This window comes from Rhinatrema bivittatum, chromosome 8, assembly GCF_901001135.1.
Source record: "Rhinatrema bivittatum chromosome 8, aRhiBiv1.1, whole genome shotgun sequence".
Classification (NCBI taxonomy): Eukaryota; Metazoa; Chordata; class Amphibia; order Gymnophiona; family Rhinatrematidae; genus Rhinatrema; species Rhinatrema bivittatum.
This window is the reverse complement of record NC_042622.1, coordinates 227,924,885-227,943,510: the sequence shown is the minus strand read 5'-3', so window position 1 is coordinate 227,943,510 and position 18,626 is coordinate 227,924,885. Positions and strand designations below refer to the sequence as shown.

The 18,626-nt window shown below is 47.4% G+C and overlaps 1 protein-coding gene across 1 annotated transcript in view; it reads left to right on the top strand.

Annotated features, from left to right (window-relative positions):
• The first annotated feature begins 8,353 nt into the window (after positions 1 to 8,353).
• The window catches only part of LOC115097614, an 85,272-nt gene continuing 74,999 nt past the window's right edge, over positions 8,354 to 18,626 (top strand). The window contains exons 1-2 of the mRNA XM_029613554.1: positions 8,354 to 8,596; positions 9,764 to 9,892. The gene's annotated coding sequence lies outside the window, so the exon portion shown is untranslated. The remainder of the gene's footprint in view (positions 8,597 to 9,763; positions 9,893 to 18,626) is intronic.

The following is an 18,626-nucleotide window of genomic DNA, read 5'->3' as shown; positions in this document are numbered from 1 at the left end:
AAAAAGGTGGGAATATCTCCTATCTTGGGAGGGCTTTGGGCCTGAAGAGAACATTTGGGAACCAGCCACCAATATCTTGGATAAAGACCTTATCCAGCAGTTCCATGCCACACCTCAAAAACCCAACACCCCCCCCCCCCCGGGGGCGGCCTTAAGAGGAGGGGTACTGTTATGACCGTCGGTCGCAGATGGCTGTGACTGATCCAACTCATGACATGTGTATGTCTGCTCTCCTCTGCGGGTCAGCTCAAGGCCGGGGCTAGCCACCACCGCCGCACATCTCCGACCTTGCAAGGCTCCTTGTGGTGGCCAGGTCGCCGCCACCGCCCATGCCGACTCCGGGTCTTCCTAGATGTGCGCTTCACCAGGCCTTTCTTTAAAGGCCCAATGGCGGGAACCTCGAGGGTGTCCCCAACTGATGACAGCACGAAGTTGGGATTCTTAAGGACCTCCTTCGCCCCTTGCTAACTGACTTGGCAAAGAGTTCCTTCGCAAGTGCTTGCTCCTGTATCTTCGGATCAGTGTTCCTGCACCGGACCTGCCCTTGGCTCTGGACTCTATCTTAGGTACCTGCTCCTCGGGGGCCTACTCGCGCTCCAGTTGAGGACTTAGTCTCCAGGCTTCCCCGCTCCTCGGGTTAGCCCCTGTGCTCTCAGAGTTCCTGCCTGCAAGCTTCACTGCTTCTCAGGGTTGCCCTTGGACCACCTCCTGCCTAGGAGTCTGCACCCTGTGCTTCCCCGCTCCTCGGAGCAGTGGCTGCATTCTACAAGAGACTGTGCTCCGTGCTTCCCTGCTCCTTGGGGCAGTGCCTACGCTTCACATAGAGACTGTATCCTGGACTTCCCGCTCCTCGGGGCGGTCCCTTGATTTTCTATCTGCGATACCTTGGTGTGCAGCCCTGCTCCTCGGGGCGGCTTACGTCACTACTTGAGATTCGACTCTGGCTTCTCCGCTCCTCGGGTCTGCCTACGTCATCACTCCAGAGCCCCGCTCGTTACGCTGTCCCGCCCCTCAGGACAGTCTCTGCAGCATTACACCTACAGTGCCTGCCTCGCGCTCCCCGCTCCTCGGGGCCTGCCCAGCGCACCTCTGGCAGAGGCTCTTGCTCTGGCACTCATTTATCCTGCCAGCCTGAACACTGTGGGTTCCTCCGAACTGTGTCTCTACCCCGCTCCTCGAGCCTCTCACAGTATCCTCGGGCCTCTCTTAGTATCCTTTAATTTTTGTAAACCGCTGTGAAGGTACGTCTGATACAACGGTATATAAATGCCAATAAACTAAACTACTAGCTCCTCGGATCACGTGGCTGTGACGCAGGACGTTGTATCTCTCTGCTACCACTCACTGACCTCCTGCTACAGCTGGCCTCGCCTCCCGACGGTGAAGACCTGTGGGGCTCCTCCCTACAGGTGGTGTCAATCTTTACCTCGGGCCAAGGGTCCACAAATCCTAACACTCATCTCTTCATGAGACCACTACAATACCACGTACATCTGCACTGGAACCAGTTCCTTCAGCCTCTCTCATACAAGCTTCTGGTTCCACATCATCTCTTTCCGGGGCTTCAGTGTTGGCTTGCAGACGATTGTCTCTTCTCTTGGAGGAGAATTCATGTGCCTCCTCTGGATGTCCTCTTGACAACTGATGCCTCCCTTGTAGGTTGGGGGCTTATTGCTGATATTTAACGACTCAAGGCACCTGGACACCTTCAGAAAAGCACTTTCACATATATCTGCTCAAGGTGTAAATGTTGACTTTTAAACCTTGGCTCCTTTCACCAATCCATGCAAGTACATCTGGACAATGTAGTCCCCATATAGTACCTGAACAAGCAAGGTGGGATGGGTTCCCCTCCATTGTGTGCAGAAGCCCTGATCATCTGGAAATGTGCCCTTCATCTGTTGGCAGTTTACCTTCCAGGATAGTTGAACGCTCTTGTGGATGTGCTCAGTTGTCACCTTCAGCTGCACAAGTGGAGACTACATCCAGAAGAGGTGCATCACCTTTTTCAGTAATGGGGAGTACCATATATAGACCTATTTGTGACTGCTCAGAATCATTATCTCCCCACATTCTGCTCGAAATTGCTTGCTCCAGATGCGATGACACGAGATGTGTTTGCCTTATCCTGGGTTGGACCTCTCCTGTATGCTTTTCCTCCTCTGCCTCTCATCACCAAAACTCTGCTCAGATTATCTTCATTGTGTCGGTGTGGACATGTCAGCCGTGGTTTCCCTGGAGACGCCAACTCTTTGTGGATCAGTCAATTAATCATTCTGCCAACTGTCCATAGCTTCTCACTCAGGATGGGGGAATCCTCCTTGATCCCAACCCAAACCATCTAAACCTCAGGGCATGGCTTCTCCAGGGTTTCTGAGTGGTCTTTCGAGCACACCTCAACAGATTCTTCTGGCTGTCTGCAAACAGTCCACAAGACGTTTGTATTCCAAGATATGAAGAGGGTCTCAGTATGGTATTCATCTAGCAGTATTGTCCCAGTTAAGTGCCCCATCTCTCTGTTGCTTCGCTGTCTCTTGCATCTTTCCGATGAAGGTCTACAAATGTCTTCGGTGAGTGTTCATCTGACTGCCTTTGCGGCTCATCATTATCCTATTCATGGTCGCTCGATCTCCAAGGAGCCAGTTGCTGCCCAGTTTATGAAAGGACTTTTCAATCTTAAATCCCCTCATCCAAGTCCCTTGGTTCAATGGGATTTCTGTTGTGCTGGACTGCATTACATGGCTGCCTTAGAGCCCTTGGAGTCAGCCTTACCCATCTTAACTTGGAAAGTTGTCTTCCTCATTGCGGTGACCTCAGCTCGCAGAATCAGCAAACTCCAGGCACTGGTGGTTTATCCTCTCTACCTACAGTTCTTTCCTGACAAGGTGGTCCTGCGAACTCATCCGAAATTCCTGCCTAAGATTGTATTAAGTTTCACCTACAGCAATCGATCTCTTTGCCTGAGTTTTAGCCTTCTCCGCATGACTCCCTAGAGGCTGTGCGCCTTCGCACAGCATGGACTGTGTTTGTGCCATCAGAATATACCTCCAGCGCACCCAGACCTCCAGGCAGTGTTCTCAACTCTTCGTGGCTTATGACCCTAATAGGCCTGGCTTTCCTTTTCTCAAGCAAACTCTGTGCCATTGGCTTAATTATTGTATATGTTTCTGTTATTTTCTTTTACTCACTCTTCTCCTGGTTGGGTCACAGACCACCAGGTCCATGCTTGGGCTATTACTGCTTTTCCTCCTATCCTGGATATCTGTAAGGCGGCAACACGGTCTTCCCTCCACATGTTCACCAGTCGTTACTGCCTTGATAAGGACTCTGCTTCTGATTCCTCTTTTGGCTCTACTGTCCTTTGTGCCCTTCACTGAGGGCTCTATGGCTGTCTCGCTTCTGCCATCTCAGCTAGGGTGTCCCATCTGTGACTGATGTCCTGCTTATTTTATTTATTTATTTATAACTTTTTTATACCGAAGTTCAAGTGACAGAGTTACTTATCAATCCGGTTTACATTACAACAATTAGAAGATAATGACAACTGTGTCTTACAAAGAACAAAGGAGATTAACAACTTGGAGAACATAACTGGGCAATGCATGGAAAATGCAAAGTTGCTCACCTGTAACAGGTATTTTCCATGGATAGGGGACAATCAGCACACATTTCCACCCTCCTCCCCAGAGCACCTCTTTTCCTCTTGGCTTCTGTCTTTTCGTCTGGTGTTCTTTTTTTTCTTCCTAGCTACCTTACTGATTGGGAAGGGAGGAGTGTACAGTGTCTACTGGCTCTTGTGCCTACCACAGCACATGTGTGGGAAGATTCCAGAAATTTCAGCTACAGATCAGGCCAGACTCGAAGCCTTCGAATGATATATCCCATCTGTGACTGATTGTCCCGCTGTCCATGGAAATCACCCTTTACAGGTGAGCAACTTCGCTTTCTTTGCCTCCATTTGCTAGCAGGGTGAAATAATCCTCTTGTTTGGACTGGTGTAGCAGGCTGATAAGGAAGCCTACATTTTCTGTTTAGCATGTATTTTTTACTCACAGGGCATTTGCATGCCATTAGTTTCCTGTTGTGGAAGCACAGGCTTCTACCGCATGCATTTACTCTGATTTTAGCATGGGTTTTGTTTCATCAACTTCACAGTAATCCCCTTTGTACTTTGGTACTGTTGTGTCCGTCAGTGCTCGATGCCCTCTCTCCGCCCTCTTTACCTCTCTGGTGCCTCCCTCTTCGTCCGCGGGAAGACTGGCTTACCGCGGCGTTCTCCCGCCACTTGTCCTCGGGCATTCCCGGACTGGCTCGACGCTACAACCGCCAGGTTTCCTGGAGGCCTAGGGGCGCGGCGCGGCCCCGACTGAAGTACCGGCATTGGCGCGAACCTCGGGAGCGTCCCCCGAAGATGATGTCACCCGCCCGACGGATATTTAAAGTCTCGGAATTTGCTAACACATTGAGTTAGCAAGGGTTTTGCTACCTAAGCAACTCTGCTTCCTCGGACTTACCAGAGATACCCGCTCCTCGGGGTCCTCGCTCTCTCTTTGTTTTTTTCAGGTGACAGTCTGGAACCGGTACTTTGCTCGAAGGCCCTGATCCCAGACTCGCTTCGTATACTCTTCTGCCTGGAAGTCTTCACTACCAACTATCAGCTCGATACTGTAAGGCTGCGGTAGAAACAGTGCGGCAATGTCAGCGCACCCTTCCTCCCCGCACGCACAGTTCTCTTCAATTAGCGCCCGATACTCTCTTCTAATTGCATGCAAATGCATGCCCGCGGCTGCGAAGCCTTAGGCAAGCGTTAGGACCGCGCAACCCATTTTACTGTAAAGAGCGCCTCATACAGTATCCTGGTTCGCGGGCCTAAACGCTTCACGGCCGCGCTGGTATCTGTTATTTCAAATGTCATTTCAAATGACATTTGAAATGACAGGTACCAGATGTTCCCCAATGCTCAGCAAACTTTCCCCAGCCCCCGCTTACCTGCCCTGGCCCCGTCCGGTCTCCGCGTCCAGCCCGTCCGGTCTCCGGGGCAGCCCGTCCGGTCCCCTCCTCCCCGAAGCAAAAAAAAAAACAAAAAACCGAAAAAGTAGCAAGGCTCGGGCCTGTACGGTAGTCCCGTCTCCCTTCTCCTCTCCGTGCGATTCTCCTCCGTGCGATCCTCCCCTCCCCTCCCTCTCCGTGCGATTCTCCTCTCCATGCGATCCTCCCCTCCCCTCCTCTCCTCTCCGTTGCGTCCTCCCCTCCCCTCCTCTCCGTGCGATCCTCCCCTCCCCTCCTCTCCGTGCATTCTCCTTTCCGGCGATTCTCCCCTCCGTCCCTTCTCCCCTCTCCTCTCCGTGCGATTTCAGCGCTCAAGGCAGTCACATGCCGTGACTGCCTTGAGCGCTGAAATCGCACGGCCATTCATCCAGGCAGAGGGAGCCGGCCTGCCTGGATGAATGCACGGCAGTGAAGGAATGGCCGTGCGATTTCAGCGCTCAAGGCAGTGAGCACTGAAATCGCACGGCCATTCATCCAGGCAGAGGGAGCCTCTGCCTGGTTGAAGCACGGCCCCCGCCGGAATGGATGCCCGTGCGATTTCGGTAGTCACAGGCAGAGGCTCTCTCTGCCTGGATGAATGGCCGCTGCGATTTCAGCGCTCAAGGCAGTCACGGCATGTGACTGCCTTGAGCGCTGAAATCGCATGGCCATTCCTTCATTGCCGTGCATTCATCCAGGCAGAGGGAGCCGGAGGCCGTTTTCGCCGCTGGCTCCCTCTGCCCGGATCCCGCCGCCCCGTCTGAGACTATCGCCGCGTCCACCCGCCCCCGCCGCCGCTTGGGAACAGGTGCCCACCCGCCCTGCGGCCTAGATTTTACACGCAACCACTCGCTCCCCGGCTCCCGCCGCCGCCCGCCTGGACCCACGCGGCCCTCCGACAGGTATTTAAAATTTTTATTTTTTTTTCTGACAGGTTTTTGTGTGTCCCACAGCATTACATTTTCTCGATCATCTCTGTATCGCTTTTTTTTTTAAATTGTGTTTTATGTGTTTCAGTATTTTAAGTGGTGTCGATGGGTTTGCTACAAGACTCACAGTCCTAACACCTACTAGGGGGAGGCGGTAAACTAACACGTTAAGGCCGCGGCAAAACAGCGGGTTACTAAGGAGATAATATCAGCGCCCGTTACAGTATCGGAGGGGAATAGCTAATTCCTTCATTATACAGCTAATTCGTTCATTTACACATCATCTACATGCTGGGTGCGGAAAGGGTTATGTGTCTATTTTAGGAAGCGCTAAGGACGCGTGAAACTGGAGACTGTATCGCTGGATGGCCTTACTCGTCTGTATTGTGCGCTCCCAGCACGTTACAGACGGGAAATCTTCAACCGCACGTTACTGTATCGACCTGTATATCAGCTCCATCAGTGAGTTACCATCGTTCTCTCTGAGCCTTCCCTGGAACCAGGTACTCGCTCCTCGAGGGCCTAAACCTTCCAGCTCCTGGGCTTCATTGGGACATTGTGTGAGTGTTACCATCTGCATACCCTGCCTACTCACTATATCTCAGTCTCTCTTCAGCTCAGCCTCCAGGGATTGCTGTTCCAGTATCTGAGGGACTACAGCCCAGCCGGCCTACCAGCTCACTACTACCATCTCTGGTGCTTCAGTATTCTGTCTAATAAAAGAACTAGTGTGTGTTTGTCTCCTAACTCTGAGCCTGACCGGTGGTCCCTCTCGGGATCATCCCCCAGGGGCATGGTCATCTGCCACTGGTCCAAGGATCCACCCTCAACTCTCATATATAATAACAGATTGCTAACTCCAACAACTCTTGTTAACTCCCAAGCAGACTGTTAAATCCGAATTGAACAGATTGCTAACCCCGAACTGAACAGGTACAACATGCAGAGAGGAGAGATGAACACTTATGTCTCTTCCTAGAAAAGATATGTCTATAAAGCATCAGGCAAAAATCGGAAAATCCTATACCTCTCAATTTATTGAATAACTATGAGGCCAATGTAAGCTAATGATATGCTAATAACTAGGAGTTAAAAAATGTGAACTGAGGAACATAAGCAAAGAAAAGACTTAACACATGGGAAAAACGATCTATGTGCATATAAACCATGTTTGCTGCAGAAAACAAGCTTTCTGTATATGAAGTCCCAGCACTGGAACTCCAGCCTCCACCAGTAAACTAACAGTCCTGGAAACATTACTCCACCTTGGACTAGATGAAGTTGAGCTTATAGGCTAAGAAAGCCAGTGCATCTCTCTGAATGAGGCCAAGTGTAATAACTAATGCCTTCATTAGCGTGTGATTTCCATGCGAGGGCCCTAAGGAATACGTAGTTCTATGTGCACATTTTTTTCGTGCGCAAAACTACTTGCTGCATCAGCAGTATTTATTTTTTATTTAGACATTTTATACACCGTCGTTCCATGTAAAGATCACAACGGTTTACAATAATGACATTTATAGGTAAAATTTGCACATAAAAATGCGCGCTCTCGAGTGCACCTTATTACATTAACCTCTGTATCAGCAATTTTCAGAACGTGCCCAGGGCTTACAGCACTGAATACCCATCCTGCTCTGCCCTTAGCCCCTTTGCGGCACGGGCAGAAAGCAGGCGCAGAATTTTCAACCAAGAATTTTACTTGGAGTAAATTCATTTAAAAAATTGACCTTTAGATGAACATTCTGTGACTTGTAAGCTGATAATTTTGCTATTTAAAGCCTGCTCTCTAAGGCTTTTCCCCCCATGTTGTGGCTATGAGGAAAAGAAAAACTTAGGGCCTACATTAACTGAAGGAGAATAGAGACGGATAGAAAAATGATTACTTATAATCTTAAACCTGACCTGTAAGTAAGATATTTTTCTGCAAGAGAAGGTTATCGGGTCGAAATCACAGTAAAAAAACTCTTGTAAATCAGGGAGACAGTGATATTCTCAATCACACGTGGGAACCTGCAACATTTATTTTCTCCCAGACCTCGCTCGTCCTGCCAGTTTCCGTAACACCTCACCTTCGTTGAGATGTTCAGTCTTCCTGGAGACCCACGCATCATACCAACGGATTTCATTAGCATATTAGAATCCCTTCCTAATTCCTATCATATATTTTTTTTGAGAGGAGGAATACCCGAATCAAAATGGCCGCCAAGCGTTTCAGAGTCAGTCACGTGCAAGAGATCGTACACATTCCTTTATGTCTACGTATCCGAGTGGAATTACACAGCAACGGCAATACCGTAGCCATTTATTTTTGAAAAACAGCTGAACGTTTTATCGGGGAGGGGAGGGGGGGGGGTGGTGTTTTTTTTTTACAGACCGGACGTGATGTCTCAATCCAGCACTTCCGCTCTTGCGCTAAGCCTCTCTTTCCTTCCCAAGTAGAGTGCTCCGCAAGTGGCGGTGGCGGGAAGGTGTTCGTGTTTTGTTTGGGAGTTCGGCACCGGTGAGACGCGCCCGTAGGGGGGGCGGGATTCCTCCGGGAACCGACTGAGAAAGTCTGCCCCTGTCCACACTGCGGTGATCGTGGTTTCAGACGCCTTTCCTCCTGCAAGTGCTCTTTCCACTGGAAGAGCGTTGCGGTGAGGCCTTTAATGCGCGCCCCCGACCTCCTCTCACGGTCTCCCTCTCCGGTGGACGGCAGTGTTGGCTTGGCACGCTGGGTATTAGTTGTTAGGGCAATGGTGTTTATTAGTCACTGACAGACTGACGTCTAAGGGGGACCACCGATTGTTTGACTTCCGAATGTTTAAAACTTACTAGTCATTTGACCCCGGTCTCAACCCTTTACAATCCACTTCTCCCTTCACGATTATAGTAATGCCCTTGCCCAGCTCTTCTCCAGTCTGTGCTTTCGGCTCTTTCCCCCCAGGGCGCTCCTCCCACCCCACTCGCCACCATTGTGTGAGGAGGCGTGATGGACCAATACCAAGCCAAATCAAATAAACCCGAGGCAAAAAAAGATTGTTCCAGACAAGTTTCAAGACATTGCAGTGAAATTCGAAAAATATGGAATTAGTCTTTGTTGTTGTGAATGCCATTTTTCTCTGCCCTTGCATATAAGTAGGCCATTTGAGTTAACTATGTTACCCACCCCCTCTTTCAAAAGCAATCTGGTTTGACTATCTTCTGAGAAATACTGTAATCAAATTCAGATTGGCTTTGTTTTGGGTTTTTTTCCAGTTGAAAGTTTTCTGAAAATGTTTCCAAGAAGACAAATTTGGGTAGAATGCATGGAGTGCAGTGTAATTTGGATAAATCAATCTGTATAGTAAAGTTTCGTACGGAACTAGTCAGACCAAGATTTTTATAAATTGTTTTCAGATTGTGAAAGCCTTTTACTATAGCTGTATAAAAATGATTGAGATAGTGATGTACAGGAGCTATGAAGGCCACACAGGTACATGTTGTCTTAGTGTCTGAAGAAGGGAGCTCAGAATTTGTATCTTGATGTTTCCCATTGCTCTGACTCCTATAGTTAGTAGAGTTCTGCAACTTAAAATGCTACACTGTAGTTGGTTTTGATCACTTTTATTTTTTTAATTATATCAGGTGTAACCTTAAAACCTTATAACTCACTAGGAGATCATTATTTCCCTGCCCTTGAGGTTAAGGTGGTAGTTGACTGTGTAGATAACCAAACATATGTGAAGGGGGCAATGCAGTACATTCACCTTTTAATCAAATCCTAAGTATGCACAACTCATAAAGAATACTGTTGAAAAAATGAATTTATTTTCTCACTGTAGGCTACAAAATGACATCCAGACGAATCACAAGAGAAAAATTTGATGCTATGGTAAAAGAAAAGGTTGAAGTCTATGGTATGACTATTGATGAAGCCATTGAACGCACTATTCAACAACGTCAAATGCAAGGTAAGCTATGGCCATGCTTTTCTACTAAGTATAAATTATTTGTGGTTGAGTTGTTTTAGTAAGAAAATGTGTACAGCATTTTAGAAGTGCCAATGTACTGAGAGGCTTGGGTCATTTCTTGAACCAGAGAAGCCTGGGATCATATCCCACCACAGCTCCTTGTGAACTTGGGCAAGCCACTTCTTCAATTGCCTCAAGTACAAACTTAGATTGTGAGCCTTCTGAGGCCAAGGAAATACCTACATATACAGTACCTGAATGTAATCCACTTTGAAGTGCCTGAAAGATGGAATGTAAATCAAAATAAATCACTTTCTTATTGTAAGAATAATGTTCAGCGTTTGTGATGTCATGCATAGAGTCTCAGAATGTCTTCTAATATGTACTTCCTGTGCTAGAGAAAACATTTGTATTGTTAGGTTTCTCCTCATAAATATGTACTCATATCTGTTCTACGCATGATGCTGCTCCTATTCCTTCAGATATCCCATGGAGATGGCTTTGAATAATTAATGTTGTTTTTATTATTAAGAGGTTAGGGCTCTTCATCTTTGAGAAGCAATGGCTGATAGAATATGATAGATCTATAGGAGGAGTGCAGTAGGTAAACGCAAATCAGTTGTTTACTCTTTCAAAAAGTACAGGGACTAGGGGACATTAAATGAAGTTAGTAGGTGATACATTAAAGAGAAACAAACATTTTTTTTTACTCGGTGCATTATTGTCGAAGGATTTGGTGAAAACTTTTGTGTGACTGGGTTTTAAAAAAGGTTTTGACAAGTTCCTGGAAGAAAAGTCCACAAACCATTATTAAGGAGGACTTGGGGAAATCCACTGCTTATCCTTGGAATATGCAGCATAGAATCCGTTGACCTTTTGGGTCAACTACCAGGTATCCTACCATGTACTTATGATCTGAATTGGCCATTGTTGGAAACAGGATACTGGACTTCTTGAACCTTTGGTCTGATCCAGTATGACAAATTTTATGTTCCTTAAAGCAAATATTTACAGAAAGGCAAAATAGCTGAAACAGAAAAGCAAGACAACAAAAAGCTATTTTTCTCTTTGTGTTCCACATTTTATAGGGAAAAATCAGATATTTTACATATTACTGCTTTTATCATTCTAAATTTTCATTCATGATAACGAAAGATCAGGAGGAGCCTTAGACATCTCTGCTGCATTTGATATGATTGACTAGAAGATTATCCTATATCATTTGAGAAAGATTGGTATTTCAGGCATTGTCTTAAAGTGGTTTCAATCTTATTTAACAGATAAGTAACAGCAAGTTAAGGTCAGTAAATTCAGTCTCTAGTTGGTATCTAATGTTGACTTGAGTTCCACAGGCATCTGTCCTTTTGGCACTCCTGTTCATCATTTATTTAGCCTCTATATGTAAATTGTTAACCCGTTTGTGTGATGGTTTTCGCCCATGCAGTTTTTTCATCCTACTAGCCACCACTTAGAAACAACTGCTATGATTGCTTTGTACCCCCTCCATTCGCCATTGGTTAATGCACAAGCTGGCTCTTAATTTGTCAAAAATGGAAATTGTAGTTATCCAGAACTCTAAAAGAATGTCAGTCCCCTCCCCTTGTATCAAAATTGATAACATTGAAGTGAATATTGTTTCTCATGCGAGAAGTCTAGAGTGTTAATAGATGCACACACTCACTCGTTCCTCAAATCAGATTGGTTGTTAAGTCTGGCTTCTATGTGCTGCAGGTTCTTTGTCATCTTGAGGCTCTGCTTCGATGTACACTGTTTCACTCAGTGGTGTAAATGATTCTATTCCCCTTTCTGGATTACCTCAATTTTATTTATTTAGATTTGCCTATAATAATAAGAACTTTACAGCTGTTTACGGCAGAATGCTGCAGCCTGTCTTGGCTGATCTTCCCTGGCTCCCTATTTATTGGAGGATTACATTTAAAACAACACTGTTGATGCAAAAACTGTTGTATGCCTTCCCCTGGATTAATGCGCTGCTTTAGGTTTACAACTTTACAAGAGCACCCTGTTTTGGGCAGAGCGGTTTATTGGATGTTTCTTCAGTGTGACATAATTGGTTGACAGACACCAGGGAATAAGCATTTTTCATAGCCACTCCTACTTTGTGGAAATATCTGCCTTACCATCTAAGGATGTTGGTTTCACAAGGACATTTAAGAACATAACATAAGTTGCCATACTGTGTCAGACTGAGGGTCTGTCCAAACCTAGCATCCTGTTTCCAACAGTGACCAATCCAGGATACAAGTACCTGGCAGTACCCAAATATTATATAGATCTCATGCTACCAACAGTGATGATAAGCAGTGGTTGTTTAAGTTAACTTTCATAATAGTTTATGGACTTCTCCTCCAGGAATTTGTCCAAACCTTTTTTTAAACCCAGGTAAGCACTGTCTTAACCATATCCTCTGGCAACAAATTCCAGAGCTTAATTCTTCATTGAATGATTTTTCTTCAATTTCTTTTAAATGTGCTCCTTGCTAACTTCATTGTGTGCTTCCTAAGCCTTGTATTATCTGAAAAAGTAAACAACTGATTTACATTAACCTGTTCTAGTCCTTATGATTTTATAGACCTATATCATATCCTACGCAGGCATTCTTCTCCAAGTTGAACAGCACTAATCTCTTTAGCCTTTCCTTATATGGGAGCTGTTCCATCCACTTTCGTTTTGGTTGCCCTTCTCTGAACTCCAGTGCATCAGTATCTTTTTTTTTTTTTTTTTTGAGATGTGGCGACCTGAATTGAACAGAGTACTCAAGGTGCAGTCTCACCATGGAGCGATACAGAGGCATTATGACACTTTCCGTTTTATTCACCATTCCTGTTCATACCCCAAATCAGTCCAGACAAGTAGGTTTATGCTTCCCTACCAAGGTCTCCCTTTTGAAAGTTTAGTGCTAGAGCTGTAGATTTGTTTTTGCCCCCTTCTAGTCATTAATTCATATTGAATCATGTTATGGTTTGCATCACTAAGCAGGCTGAATTAACCATGCTAATGGGGTGATGTCATCTCATGGCATGTCGCAGAGCTGTTTCTTAGTCAGTTAAAAGATTTTGTAAATAGCATGCGTGGGCTTTCCTGTGCAACTGTAGGTTCCAGAACTCTTTAGTCTTTTTTTTTTCATCCACACTTTGCAGACACGAGATTCACTCTCTTATCACTTATTCCTAACTCTCTAATTTTATCTCTATTGGTGACCCACTGGGCTTCAAATACTGCTTATGTGGACATATAATGTCTATCACGATGGCCACAATTATTGCTACTTGTGTCTAAGCCCAGATCATGACCAGGCTAATTGTAGGTACTGTAGTTGCATGTCCCCAAGGGCTCAACGACAGAGGGCAGAGAAAATAGCCTGACTCTGGATGGAGACCAAGCTCCCAACAAATTCCTCGGGCAGCAGTCAGAGTACAGAGGTAGAGAAGAGAAAATCCTCCCATACAACTCTGACAAGAATGACTCCATGCCGCAAGAAACAGTGCACTCAGCCTTTGGAGTCATCAGGTAGACCTCTGACGCTGAAAGCTCTCCTCAGAGCACCACGACACAAAAAAGGAAGTAGATGCTGAAACATAAATTGCCCGGCGCGCACAGAGTGCCTGGGCAGGCTATGCATGCAGCACAAAAAGTGCAAGCTCTCTGCTTCAATGGCAGGGGGAATGAAGAAAAGTGGATCTATATACAGACAACCAACAAGGACTGAATTATATAGGGTAAACAAATAAGCATGGGTGTAGCTTGCTTATTGCGGCGGTTACTACCCTAACTAATTAAGCTAGATATTTCACTTAGATGCGGTTCCAACACTGCTCGCTGCATTAATGGTGGGGGTAGAAGGGAAATAGAACCAAAAGGTTACTAAGAACCAAGAGAAACAGATAAGTATGAGAAAAAAAATGCAAAGCTTGCTGGGCAGACTGGATGGGCTGTTTGGTCTTCTTCTGCTGTCATTTCTATGTTTCTATGAAGAGGGTAAACGGTGGAGTGCCTCAGGGATCTGTACTTGGACTGGTGCTTTTCAATATATTTATAAATGATCTCGAAAGGAATATGACGAGTGAGCTTATCAAATTTGTAGATGATACAAAATTATTCAGAGTAGTTAAATCACAAGCAGATTATGATAAATTGCAGGAGGTCCTTGCGAGACCGAAAGATTGGGCATCCAAATGGCAGATGAAATTTAATGTGGACAAGTGCAAGGTGTTGCATATAGGGAAAAATAATCCATGCAGAAGTTACACGATGTTAGGCTCTGATCTAGGCATCATAGTGGATAATACATTAAAATCATCAGCTCAGTGTGCTGCAGCAGTCAAAAAAAAAAAAAAAAAAAGCAAACAATGTTAGGAATTATTAGGAAGGGAATGGTGAATAAAACAGAAAATGTCATAATGCCTCTATATCGCTCCAAAATAAGACCGCACCCTGAGTTCTGTGACAGTTCTGTTCACTGCATCTCAAAAAAGATATAGTTTCACTGGAGAAGGTATATTTTAAAAAGTTGTTACTGTGAGTTTTTGCCTGAATGGCCAACTTCTTTTCAAATTCTCTCTTAGCCTGTCTTATCAAAGTCTTACATGCTAGTAAAATATCTCATCTCGGTAACAGACACAGAACCGACCTAACATACTCCCAGAATCTGTAGTAATGCACATAAACTAATCTGCACACAGTTACACCTGTATTATGGAATACACTCAAACAGGAACAACCCTATCTATGAAAAGGTAACACTACAAATATTAAATCAGGCCCTAAAAACCAATACACCTCTTATTAGGAACTAGCAAGCAGCTATAGATCCCCACACAGAAATAATTGTAAAACTATACTAATAAGCAGAATAAATGTTTCAAAACAGCTATGAACAGAATAACATCCAACAATTAAAAACTCATAAAAACTATTAAACATTCTCCAAACACCAATAAAATATTTCAAAAAAGCAGGCATCGCACAATTAAAATGGCAGTCAAGAAAAATAAACTTAAAAAGCCACTTTTACTTACCCCCTCCAGCAGCTGTCCTACTCCCCTTCCATGCAGGCCGTGGCACGCAGTAGAAGCTAAGCTCTATACTCATGGTCCTCTTCCTTAATGCCCATGTCTCTCTCACACACACACCATACCAGTCATGCCCCCATGACCAGTTTCTGTCTCTCACACACCAATCATCTCCCAAACAGTCTTTGGCACACACACACCAGTCACCTTCCTGAACAGTTTCTCTCATGCCATACACACACACAGGCTTCCCATTCCCGTGTTCTACTTACATATATGGGCTTCTCACTCTCATAATCACTTTCTTTGTCTCTCTCACACACACACACACACCAGTCTCTCACTCCCATGCTTGTTCTCTCCACATGCACAGGCTTCTCATTCCCATAATCACTTTCTCTCTCTCTCTCTCTCACACACACACAGGCTTCCCACTCCCATGTTCTCTTTCAGATATACATGCTTCTTACTCCCATGTTGTGTCTCTCACACACCCAGGTTTCTCACTCCCATGCTCACTCTTCACATGCACAGGCTTCTCATTCCCATAATCTCGCTCTCTCTCTCTCTCTCACACACAGGCTTCCCACTCCTATGTTCTCTTTCAGATATACAGGCTTTTCCCTCCCATGCTATGTCTCACACACACCCAGGTTTATCACTCCCATGCTCACTCTCTTCACATGCACAGGCTTCTCATTCCCATAATCACTTTCTCTCTGTTACACACACACACACCAGTCTCTCTAATTTCCATGCTCACACTCACGTGCACAGGCTCTCATTCCCGAATCACATTCTTTCTCTCACATTCACACACACCAGTCTCTTTCTCTCACACACCCCGTCACCTTACCAACCAGTCTCTCTCTCATGCATGCACACACACACACACACAGGCTTCTCACTCCCATGCTTTCTTTCACTCATACACACACACCCCAAAACACCAGGCTTATTACGCCCATGCTTTCTCACATACCCAGATTTCCCTGTACGTTCCTGGATCAGTCCAGACTCCTGGGTTTGGCCCCCCCTCTAGCAGATGGAGACAGAGGTTTACAAACAAAAACTCCGCCTATATCTAGGCTGGTGCCACCTACAGTCCGGCAGTATTCTTCTGTCTCTTAGCAGGTGGAGAGGGTGCCAAACCTACAGTCTGTGCTGAGACCTAGATTTAGGTGGTAGTTAGTGTGTGTAAAAAAAAAAAAAAAAAAAGGGAAGAGAAAGCAGTTTGAGAGTAGGAAGCCGGATTGGGGTTCGGACCGCAGAGGCTTGCCTGCTGGTCACCGAGCCTGCCTCCCAGAGGGTAGGTGAGGTCCTGAGGGGACCATCCCCTCTGGTTGAGGCCGCTGTTACGTGGGGGAGCTCCACTGTCAGCGTCTATCAGGGCTGGCGGTGACATCGGGGTGCCCGGTTCCCTCCCCCCAGCTGGACCCGGACCTGATCTACCGGTAACTGTGTCTGTATGTTTTAAAAAAGAAAAAAGTACTGCCTGTTTTTCTTCTTTTGTCTGTGCCTCGTCTCTCCTGTCCTGTTCCTGTGAGGGGGGAGGTAGAGGACCGCCGTCGCCGGGGATATCTTTTCTTTTTTGTACTGTGCCTACCCTTTTTTCCTCGGGGCTGCGATGCCGCGGAGAGCTGCATGTCAGGCCTGCGGGTCCGCGGCCACGGGGCTGTCAAGGGACAGCCTGTGTTCGTCATGCGTTTCCGGGGGGGGGGCCGCGACGCCGGCAGGGTCCCGGGGCAGCAGGCAGGTATGCGCCGGTCCCGAGGCTGGCAATTAGTGCGGGGACACCAGGTCCGGGCGCCATTTTGTTTTCTTTGCTGGCGTTTTCAGCAGGAACGGCGGCCATTTTAGGTCTGAGGAAGTCGCGGCAGGCGCGTTGCCAGCGTGTGAGGGGGAGGACGACCCTCCGCCGAGGTTATCCCCGCAGCGGGGGGGGGGGGTCCCAAGGGGGACAGTCGTGCTTCTGCCATGGGGGCTTTCCTCATCCCTCTGAGGGGGAGGAAGAAGCCTCGAACTCGTCCTTTGGGTCCACGTTTGTTCTGCTTATGCATAAGGCCTGCAAGGCCCGTAGACGGGCCAAGAAGAGGGCATGGGAGACCTCCACTCCAGATTTGGGGCCTCGGGCGGAGAAAGGTCCAAGCCAGGTCCGGGGTCGGAGGGCCAGAGTAGGGCTCGACCACTCCGGTCCTCTGTTCCCAGGGGGGAGCTGGAATCGACCACGGACACGGATGAACCAGAGGACCCGTCTGGGGATACAGAGCTTCCGTCCCAGCCCCCGAGGGGGGTTGATGGGGACAGAGACCAAGGGGCCTCGGGTTCCCGTGGGCCCAGGCTACCGAGGGGGATGACCTGAAGGTGATCTGTTTGTTTCGGAAGGAGGAGCTGGGACCTCTTATCCTGGAAATTCTGGGGGAATTAGGGATCCAGGTGCCACAGGAGGAGTCCCGGCTCGGAATAACGGATCCGGTCGTTTTGGGTCTCTGGGGGCCTCCTTCAGCCTTCCCTTTGCATTTTTCTGCCTCGGATTTGCTGAAGGTGGCGAAGGCGATGGAATAAACTCTATCCCTTACCTGAGGGCTGAAGGTGGCGAAGGCGATGGATAACTCTGTCCCTTACCTGAGGAAGCCCTGGACATGCTGCGCATGCGAAGATAGACTCGGCAGTAGCGGCGGTCACAAAGAAAACCACCATTCCGGTCACCGGAGGTACTGCTCTTAAGGATTTGCAAGACAGGAAGCTGGAGGTGCAGCTGAAAAAGATCTTCAAAGTCTCCGCATTTGGAATTCGTGCGGCGATTTGTAGTAATTTTTCCCTTCGGGCAGGTCTCCGCTGGGCACAGCAGCTCTTGGCCAATGAGTCTCTGTTGCCGGAAGAAGCACGCCAAGCGAGTCGCTTGGAGGCGGTGATCGCTTATAGTGCAGATGCCGTCTATGATCTTCTTCGGCCAGGACGATGGTTTTGGCGGTGGCCGCGCGGAGGCTGTTGTGGTTACGACATTGGTCGGCGGACGTGACTTCTAAAGCACAGCTAGGTTCCTTGCCCTTCAAGGGGAGACTGTTTGGTAAAGAATTGGAAGATTTGATTGAATCCCTGGGGGGAGAATAAGGTTCACCGTTTACCGGAGGACAGGCTGCGGTCTGGGGGGGGGGGGGGGGGGGGGCGGCCTGGCCCTTCCAGGTCGTGTTTTCGCGGTAGTCGCCGGCCTCGAGGCTCCCGGGGATCTGTTTCTTCTTTTCGTCACAGTGCACAGCATCAACAATCTTATTCGCAGTCCTTTCGCAGGCGCCGTTTTGGTCGTTTGGGTGCCGGTCAGCCTGTGCAGGGGGGCAAACCTGCACAATGATGGGCGCCCGGTCCATTACTTCGTTCCCAGAATTGGGGGGCGTCTCGGCCGTTTTTACAAGGAATGGACCAGGATCATGTCGGATCAGTGGGTGATAAGACACGGTTATGAGTTAGATTTTTTTACACCGTCCGTTTCCGTTTTTTCTGGTATCCCCTTGCGGGTTCTCAGCGAAGCGACGGGCGACACTAGATCGTCTCAAGGGAGCTCGGCGCGATCGTTCCCATTCCGGTCAACGAACTTCGCAGGGGCCGGTATTCCATTTACTTCGTAGTACCAAAGAAGGAAGGAACGTTTCGGCCCATCCTGGAGCTGAAGGGGGTCAACAAATGTCTGCGGGTTCCTCGGT